The sequence below is a fragment of the Onthophagus taurus genome, chromosome 2 (genome assembly GCF_036711975.1).
Source record: "Onthophagus taurus isolate NC chromosome 2, IU_Otau_3.0, whole genome shotgun sequence".
Classification (NCBI taxonomy): Eukaryota; Metazoa; Arthropoda; class Insecta; order Coleoptera; family Scarabaeidae; genus Onthophagus; species Onthophagus taurus.
In genome coordinates this window covers 17,831,458-17,841,780 of record NC_091967.1, presented here as the reverse complement: position 1 = coordinate 17,841,780, position 10,323 = coordinate 17,831,458, and positions in this window count along the sequence as shown.

Sequence of the window (10,323 nt, the reverse complement as noted above, 5' to 3'; positions counted from 1 at the left end):
GACGCGAATTAAGGCGGTTCGCACGTTTGTTTGCTCGAAACGTCGAGACTGTCAGTTGACGAGAAAAAAAATCGGATAATGGATTCTTTAATTGAACGAATACCTGAGAGTCAAACCTTGAAGGAAGGTAAAAATTTCTACACATCTTTCGCGTATAGGTACCCATAGTGAAGGTCGTCGCGCTTCGAAGTGTTTCCGAACGACAACATGAACAATGGGTTCTCTAATTATTATTGTTGCTGCTGTCGGTTAAATATATATTAAAAGGTTACCAACTCGACGTGTTTTTACGCCTAATTTTTCGGTAGTAATGTGTTATAAGTGTATATGATGAGTATGTTGGCATTGAGTTAATGACAGCTTTTAAGACAACGTCAACAGTAATTGTTTGTGCTTTCAACAAAGTGCCAAAACAAAAACTACAAGAAAGGAAATGTTGAATTTCTTTCTGTTCGTTAACCTCCAAACTTTTACGCAACATAAACAAAAAGGTTAAAATTAAATATTGAGTTTGGATGGTTGTAAAATAGTAAGGACGTGAAAAAGCTGAAACAGAAAGTAAATTTGTGTAAGAGACATTATACTTACTTGGAATTCTTTATTCTTGTTGTCGTGGGTTGTGTAAACACGTGCAGTGTCTTATCACCGTGCTATTCTTAGCAAGTCCTTCACAATTTTTTTTATTGTCATTCTGTAATAATGGCGGTTAATGCACATGATTCTCGATGAAGAAACAACTGAGACATTGTCGAACACAATAGGGTTATTGCTAACCGGTAATTGCATTTCTTTTTATTTTATTTCTTTCGGAAATAAATCTAATCTCTAATCTTGGTGTGAGGTCGTATAAAAAGTCGTAAAGCAAAGTGTGTAATACTATTTCAGGAGAAGTAATTGCTAGCTTTCAATTTGAACAACCGTTTGTTTACTACCAATTAATAGTAAATCATAAAATTTACGCCAAAAAATAAAAAATCACAGCAAAGGTAATATTTTTACTTCTCAGGCATTATTAGCGAAAGAAGTGAGTCACTAAACTACTCGACTCGGCAATTAATAATAATTATAGCGTCGGAAGACAGAAATAATGAAACGCAAATATTTAATATGTCTCGGTAATTGTTTAGCATCGCGATTGTTTATGGCATATTTTAAATTATTCGCAACGATTATGACCACCGTAATTATTGGTCGTCGGCTGTATATAAAAGCGGCAGCAAAGTGGAAAGATGCGTGTGTTCCTGAAGTTTCTAATTTTAATTGTGGCGTACTATAATCAACTCGTTATACTCATTCTGCGGATGCATTGTCTCGTAAACATTTTTAGATATTTATTTTAAAAGCAGCTTGTTAAGAGTTATTTTATAAAGAACCTTAATAACTCCGCCTTATTATAGAAAAAAAATTAAAAAATATCTACACATCTTGTCATTCCAAATAATTATTACTTTACTCATGAAAAGATCTTTTCAATAAGTAATCCGTTAATTATAACGCTTATTTCTTCGGCTACTTTAACATAACACTTTTTACTCCGGATAGAATCTAAATTAATTGACCGTTGGCGTGCTAAACACTGAAGAAATTCCCCCCTAGAGGAAAGATTTGCATTAAAAATTGGCAAGTTCGCGTCTGCGCCCTTAATGCACCACCGTCGTGGCAATTTAGTCCCACTTATCGCTCGGGAAATCTATAAATACTTGTGTGCGATGACGTTCCGTCGACCTTACTTAAGGCCACAAGGCCACTGCGGACCACCGGCCCAATCTCCTAATTATGGACCGACGGCGCGCGGTGTTAACGATGACGGTGCTGCTCTAACGAGAAAAAACGATGATGCGAAGACGGCACCGGAATGTGTTTGCTTTTCCATGTAATAGCCACGGATTCAATCCAAGAAGAAGAAAAATCAAGTAAAGCCCGAAGTCGGCCACGTGTTTACGCTATTAACGTTAACCGTACAAAGAAGACCACATGTAGAACAAGAACACAAGACTAATTTAACGCATTTTAGAGCAATCAGTATAAATATAATAGCTTCACCAACTAATGTCATCATCATCATAATCAAAACAAGATCGATTAAAAATAGTTATACGCATACATTTTATAAATCGTATTTTCGTAATACGGTATTGCAAAAGTGGTGTTACGACTTGGTATGTAAAGGTTGCGGTTAATTATAAACCGCCTAATAAGTCCGGTTCTGCATTTAACAGTAACCCCCAGAAAGGAAGCGAACAAAAACGCATATACACAAACGGATTGTTGCTTAGGCCATTTATCATACAACTCAGTGCGCGTAATTTATGTAGTATAGCAAAAGAGTCGGGGAGCTTCGTATCCGGAATGGTATGGTATAGGGCGGTCGTAAATAACCGCGAAACTGAAGGAACCCGTTCGTCATCTCTAATGGTGGCGGCGGCGAGCCTCCGTCTCTTTCGACGACCGACGCTTAATGTTCTTAATTGCATAAATCAACAATAAAGCGCTTTTTGACGGATGACTCAAGCCAAGTCGATTAAAGTGTTCATATTTACTTAACAGAGAGTAGATTACTGATTATTTTATTACATATTACTTTGATTTTAATAATACAGTAAAACCTCGAACGATAAAATTCGAACAGCTATCCATTACGTTCTCTATTACTTAGTTCTAATTAAGTTCAATAAAAATATACAACAATCTAGAGCTGAATAACAACTAAAACTAGAACTAACACTAGAGCTAGAAAGTTTCGAAGGTTTAGCTATGCGTCTTCAGAGTTAGTTCTACTTTCAGTTTAATGAAACCACATCTAACTCTAGCATTAGAACTAACACTAGACCAGACCTAAAACTAAAAACATTCGGGTTTACATCTCTTAATCTTCGCCGTCCCAAAATAACAAACATTGATGAAATCCCAAAACTGGGTCAACGGTGATCCGCTTAAGTAATTAATGTTATACAGCCTGAAAATTTTCAGTAAATTTCTATTTTATCTAAAAACTGGTCAAGTCAATATGAAATTCACATATACAAACATTTACTGCATATTTTCGTATAGATAAATATTATTAAACGTTAACTGCATTTTATATTTATTTATTATATGAAAAACGATAACAAACTTAACATTACTGACTTCCAACACTTCTATATTTTGCTCATCTTGGCCTCGTAGAAATGCAAAGTGTTGCTAAGAATTAGTATATTTTGCCTTTCATAATTCACCATCTTTATCGAGTCTCAGTGTGTAATATTGACAGTATGTGTTGTTTTATTATGACTGGGGCACAAACTTCGCACTTGTTGGTGTACTTATTGTCGTTCCCACGACAGACATAACATCTTCCACGTTTAGTGCCGATTACAGGATTTTCCTGCCGTTTACTTACAGTCACTGCAGAAGCTTCGATGGCCCTGCATACAGCATTTGCAAATCCGCGTCCATCGTTTTCAATTTGATTAGGCAAGATATTTCATAATGATGGTGTGAAGATGAGAGGAGAACGACAAATTTTCTAGGTTTTGTAATGTAAGACACTAAGGTCATTTCGCTTGTTTTTTTCACGTCTAGTAATTGCTTTGGGATATCTTTACGTGTACAAATCAAAAATCGTTTGCTAAAGGAATGTTTGTAAAGAAGTTGTCAGTCGTAATATTTCGTCCACTTCCATGCCAGTGCTGTGCTAGAGTCTTGACAATTCTTGAATCTTGATCTTTTTCACTTGCATCTTATACTTTTCCTAAATATACTTCGAAGTTGCAACAAAAAAACGTTTCTGTTTTTAAATTTTTATCCTGTATTTGCTGGGTTTGCTAGGTAAGAAAACGCGAAAAGGACATCGTCCTCTAAAGCTTACTAGCTGTTCATTTATGGACCCCCAAGCTGATGGACAGTAATAATCTCTACAATTCTGAGTAAAGCAAGAATATCAGATATCTCACGAATCGGAGCTTTTTTTAAACGCGAATTTATCATTTTTCTTTCTCTCAAGGCTAATACTAAGATCGTCGAATCGAATATGTCTCACTATCGACAAAAATCTGTTTTTACTCATTATTGCCTGATAAAAAGCTCTGTTCAATGCTTTATTGGTAACTGACCGTAAGCTATGATAATTCTTTTTGTTTTCTTTGAAATGAACAGTAAGATTAAGAATACCTGTAAACTCAACATTTCTATGACATCGACTTCAGCCCATGTCATCCTGTTCATATTTCCTGCATTCTATTATTTTTCATTGTAATCATCTACAAAATCTCTAGCTCGTTTGTTTGTACTTTACATTAAGATCTACGATATAAAAAGTCATTAATCAAGATTGTCAGATATAAATGGTCTAAAAAAATACAATATAGAAGATTCTTCCTAATTTCGGCGCTATGTAGCTTCAATGTAATTATTGTACCCGTTTATGTTCAATCTCATCGTCAGTACATTCACTAAGGGTTTGTGAAGCGTTGTTGACAGCATCGATTTCATCAGGTTCTTCGATATACTCTTCAGTTTCCGACACGTCTGAATCATTGATAAGAGCTTCGAAAAGCTCTTGGTCTATCAGAAATCTCTTTATGTCCCATGTTTTCTTGTTGGGTGCCATAATGAAGAAGCACACACGACAACACAACACAATACCACAACGTGGTACACAGCTTTGCTTTGCATAGATGCGCGCTCCGCAGACACAGACAACCAAAATGTAACCGAATTTAAAACAATTGCAGTACACGTAAAGTTATTTGTCAATAATAAATAGTAGAACTCACCTGAGGAAGTTCCGAAGAAAACAATTATGACAGAATGGTACCTGGAAAAGATGTTTCTAGCTCTAGATCTAGTCAGTTCTAGTTTCAGTTTAATGAAAAATAGAACCAACACTAGCATTAGAACTAACACTAGACCTAGAACCAGAAACATTCAGCTTTAGCCGTCTACGGCTGAACCCAAATGCTTCTAGTTCTAGATCAAGTTTTAGTCCGTTATATCGAGGTTTTACTGTATTTTCTAAAAAACAGTATTTACCGTTAGAAGTAAATTATGTCCATTCTCATTGCAAGTAAAAAATAATAATATAAAAAAAGTAAGTTTTTATCTTCCATCTTTGTAATTGCGGGTTCTATTTAATTATTAGTTACTTTTATCGTAAAACAAATCATCGTCAATCATCTCACACATATAATTATTTTCATTATATGAGACGTAGCAAATCCATTCGACACAAAATTTTCTCGAATCGTACTCCTTTGGAAGGCTTCCACTCCTTCGTTCTTCAGGTAAAATACCATAATGTCTTTTCCTAACATATGCATTCCAGTATCCATACGGTTGCCAGAAGCTATTAGGAGTTAGGTCTGGTGGCATGGAATGCAACCTCGAGTTGTATTTTTTTACTCTCCCTCACCGCCAGTAATTAACAGTTAAACCGCGTGCGTACACAATGGTTAGATGGTAATATTTCACGCGAAACTTGGGCATTAACTAGATCTTAACTACGCCTCTCGCTTGAGACATCCCTCGCCTTAACTACACGGTACCGTCGTGGAGGAAAAATAGGTAGAAAGACCTTGAGTTGATGCCTAACGAGAGATGCTTCTATTGCCCTGAGGCGTGTTAATTGACCAATAAAGAAATTTGCTTGGTTGACATAAAGGGTAAAGCGTTCCTTTTAAGGTTCCACATAACGTGTTATTCCTCTGTGTCGAAGATCACTTCGGTTAAGTAGACGTTATTTATGGGTGACGAGTCACTTATTTTATATGGTCAAGCTTGAATTTAATCTTACGAGAATTCGTCTCGTCTTGTAACTTTTATACAATTATATAGGTATAAATGAACGATTACATTAAAGCTTAAAAATGTTAAGATATAAAATAAATCATGCCCTGTTAACGATCTCTTAGATGGCAATCTCGATCTTTCTCTCACTTCTTCGGACGATCTGAATTATATCTCATTAGGGTAATAAGTCGGGAATCACAAAACAAGCTGATATATCTGAAAATGGGACCGCATGTTTGCGTATAATGGTCACATTGGATGTGTGTAATTCAGTAAATATTTCATCATTCTCAGCGTAAATTGAAAAGTCGATGAGAATCCTTCTATAAAAGCAGAGCTTATGTATGTAAATTTAATTAAAATTTATGATCAAGGTTTTGATAATTTCCATTTATTCTTAGGTGCTATTATAGTCCGCTATGATCGCCAGGTCGAGTGGTTGGTTGCTTTTATGGAAAGGCACACGTTGTTCGAAACCATGCGATGAAGAAGTAAAAAAGCCCGCCTTCGTCGTATACCGAACTTTATGGCTTACAGCGTCGCATATTGTAGCAACAACGCCAGCATCGAACACGTTCATACATCCAAGAAGGCGCCGCAAAACTGCTCAATTGCCCTTTCTAGTAAAATTTAGAATTGCAACAACGACATCGCGATTTATACGCCGAAGCGAGTGGGCCTTTTGTTTCATTGCCCCCATCGGCGTAAAATAGTCAACGTACCTGTATAACTATTTAGTAGAGAATGAATAGGGCGGCATTGTCAATCGGATCGGCAATTACCTTGTAAAACAACTACTGTGCGTGGCTCGGGGATCTCTATTTTATTGAGCAACTGCATATGGGACAACAGAAATGGAGATGTGCATTGGGAAAACATCGAGTTGAAGAACGCAAAATATTTGTAGCTAAAACGAAATGAAACGTTTATCGGACCTTAACGGTTTTTAGATTGGTTGAAGAATAAAATAAGAAGCTTGTAATTATAAGACGGTAGAACTAATAAGATTTCATACCAAGCGATTAATTGGTCGGAGTTACGGTTGAGTATTGGCATAAAAGACAATCAATCAGTCTATCAATCACGCACACACACACCGATATTTTGCCGTTTCTGTTCCCACAGTGCTCCTCTTAAGATGTAGGCATTCACTGTATCCAATCACACAATCACCGTGCTGGGCATTAATCGGCTTTTGATTTATCGGTTTACAGTTCGATTGTTTGCGGACAATGCAATTCATAAATTCACACTGTTAACGGGGCATCTTTGTGCACTGACCATGCTGGTGGTTTATCAGTGGTTCTCAATATTCGCGAAGTTACTTCAATACAATACAAAATGTATACATATAAAAAGAAGCTAAGAAAAGGTGATTATCTCGAACATAAAAGAGGAGCTATTTCTTTAACATTGGTTAGTCTACATCAATTGCATGAAAAGTACTTAATTCCATATTTGTGATATGTAAAATAAACAGTCTTTATTATTCGAAATAAGAAATCTTTATAAATATAGATACACCAAGCTTAGTTATTAAGTTATTACGTCCAAAATAGCCTGTAAAACTGGACATAATTTCAGTGGCGCATGGTATAGTAAACCTTCGAGAAAACATTCTGCATAATAGCATGTATCGGACGATGAGATCACGTACCAGTTCTTTTACTCAAAACACACCATACAAGGTACACATATAAGATGATAATAAGTTATAAAAAAATGAACTTAAAAAAATCCAATGTTAATGGCTTTTTTAAAAGAAATCGCAAAATAATAATTTACCTTCAGGATTCCAAGAGATTTTAAAATCTGCATATTGGGTTGCATAATTTTATCGATAAGTAATTTCAGTTTCATTTTGATTTAAAAACTTTTTAAAACTATTTAAATGCGAATGTTTATATTTGATGCTATTTGAAGTGAAAATAAGTAAATAAAGTTGGGAATGCTTTAAGTAATACGCTTTCCCTTTCAAGCAACGCGCTGAAACACAATAAAGAAAATTCCTTCGATTGGACGTGCGGTGTAAATTTCGAATAAACCATATGTGGAATTCGATATCGATAGCGAAAGCCAACGCGCGGGCAAAATTACACAGTATTGTCGGAGATTTCCAAGAATCTCATGCAACTCTAGGTACCAAGCGGCAGACGATAAATGGCCACAAACAGTCTAAATATCTCCCAACTCGTCTTCTCCGTAGAGAGGCTTGCGTACAATTCGAGAGTGCGCGCGGTTTAATTAAAATAATTCAGCATATCTGTGGGAATCTAAGGGGGACGACTGTTGTGGTATCCTGTCGGTGGAATGCCCATCATCTAGTGAGACAAGCCCCGAAGGGGCCCGATTCAAAATAGTTTTCGCTGCACACTTGACTAACTAAAGTGTATTTATTCCCCTACGGCATTGTGTTCAGACATTTTTCAGCTACCGCCATTTCTATTGTCCCGCTGCGTGTTCGATTTATGTGAGTGTGTACTTGACAAATTTTTCATTCCTACCAACAATAAGCTTTTATGCACGACAAAACCAGCAGTACCAAACAACTTCGATATTCTAAATCTAAAGTATCGTTTTCCGAGAGCCAAAAATAAATTCGGTCCGTCATAATTTACATTCTTAAAAGGATAATTTAAAACAGATTGAAATTGATTTAAGAAGATCGGAGATCCTCCGATCTAAGAAAAGATTTAATGCAAATATAAACATGCTCTATAATAAACATGTCATCGTAACCATTTTCAATTTTCGTATTATACCTGGCACAAGAAGGTAAACACAAAAAAGAATTTTTGCCTCAAGTCGTAACTTAATTACTTCTGTGCAAGGATCTTTGGGTTCTTGTCGCCCAGGCAAGATTGTGCTAATCAAAAAGGTCCAATCGGATCCAATCGTCTTCTTATTCAACCTCGGGCTTAGTCTCAACAGCGTCGTCCCCTCTTTTTCAAATTGCTTATCTCCCTTCATTTATCGCCCAATAATAAATATTCCGTTCTTCGTGTGTCCTTACTGTTTTATTGTGTACGGGGATGAAGAAAAAGATGCGATTGCCCACCTCTGTGCACCCAATATGCTAATTTGGGTATAGAGTCGGCGTCCTCGACGCTAACAAAAATAACGACCCTGCCGATATAAATACATCAAATCTATATTTAGATTCAAAAAAAACGTTTGGTTCAATTATTAGCAATTTGAAAGCGAACGAGTCGAATTCTGGGATATGCAGTATGGAAAATCTCTGTAATCCGATGATGAGAGATAATTACAGGAAATTACGAATCGCCGTAAATAAACGTTTCGGCAAAATTGATTCTATACGACTCCGCAGAACGGCAGTCACTTATCAGATATGACCGTAATTATGCTTAATATACAATTGACGACATCATCATTACATTTAAGTACAATGTCAGTACAACCTCCACAATTTTCAATAATTATTTCAAATTTAATAATTTGGTGTTAAGGCGATATCACGAAAATTTTAATGATAATACTCCATCTTTATTTACTAAGCTTATAACTTAATTGTGAGTAATGTACGATAGTTTATATACTGGCTGTCTGATCTTACTTTCCACGCCTTCGGTCTCCTGCTGCCGTATAGTTACAACACGTAAGGTCATCCTTGCTGATTATCTGATGATAAGCTCGACAACATGCCTCACGCATGTATGTATACGGACGACCAAGCCTGCAAGAGGAGATTTAATACAAGTAGCTAATGAATCGTTATTAGCTTACTATATTTTCCCATCGCATCAGTGTTGCAAGAGTCCGGTCCTTCCTCGATTGACTTACAAAGTTTAATTACCGAGACAAGTAATTAAGTTGCCTCTCTACTTGTGGTAAACTCAATAAACGTCAGTTAATTGGAAACATACCGATTCAAAAAAACACACACAATACCATCGTGATAAAGCAATATTGCACTAATATTTATGTAAATAAATTAAAACACAGCTTAAATTAAATATTTTAAACGATTGATTATACAAGACCTACTGATACAACTATAAGATTGGTCAACATTGTATCTTAATGAGTTTTAGGAAGTTATTGAGCGCCTAAGAGACACTATAAACCGCGATAATCGTTGCAACGAACAGGATGTTAGTAATTCGAGGAGCATGAACGTTAATTGCGAAAAGGTCCGATGCTGTCCATTTTCCACTAATGGACCCAATTAGTTCGATTTATGTTACTATAGGACGAATATCAATCTTGATCCATAAAAATGTTAATCTATAAACAAGTTTTTTTTACTAGTAAATAAGTCAAGAAATCATCTTCTTTTAAAATATTATTTTAATTTAACACACAGTTTTATGCGCAGAAAACATCGCTAAGTTATTTATAATGTACCATTTGATAAAGAATATAACTGTAAAGAATTGTATTGCTCTGTGCAAATGAATTATACTACTCTGTAAAGATATCAATATTATCAAGTATTTTAATCAAAGTAGTATTGCAAGTCGTTATATCAAATTATTTTTAATATGAGTGATGAACTACGAGTTAATCGAACTTGAAGTTTTCGTTTTCATC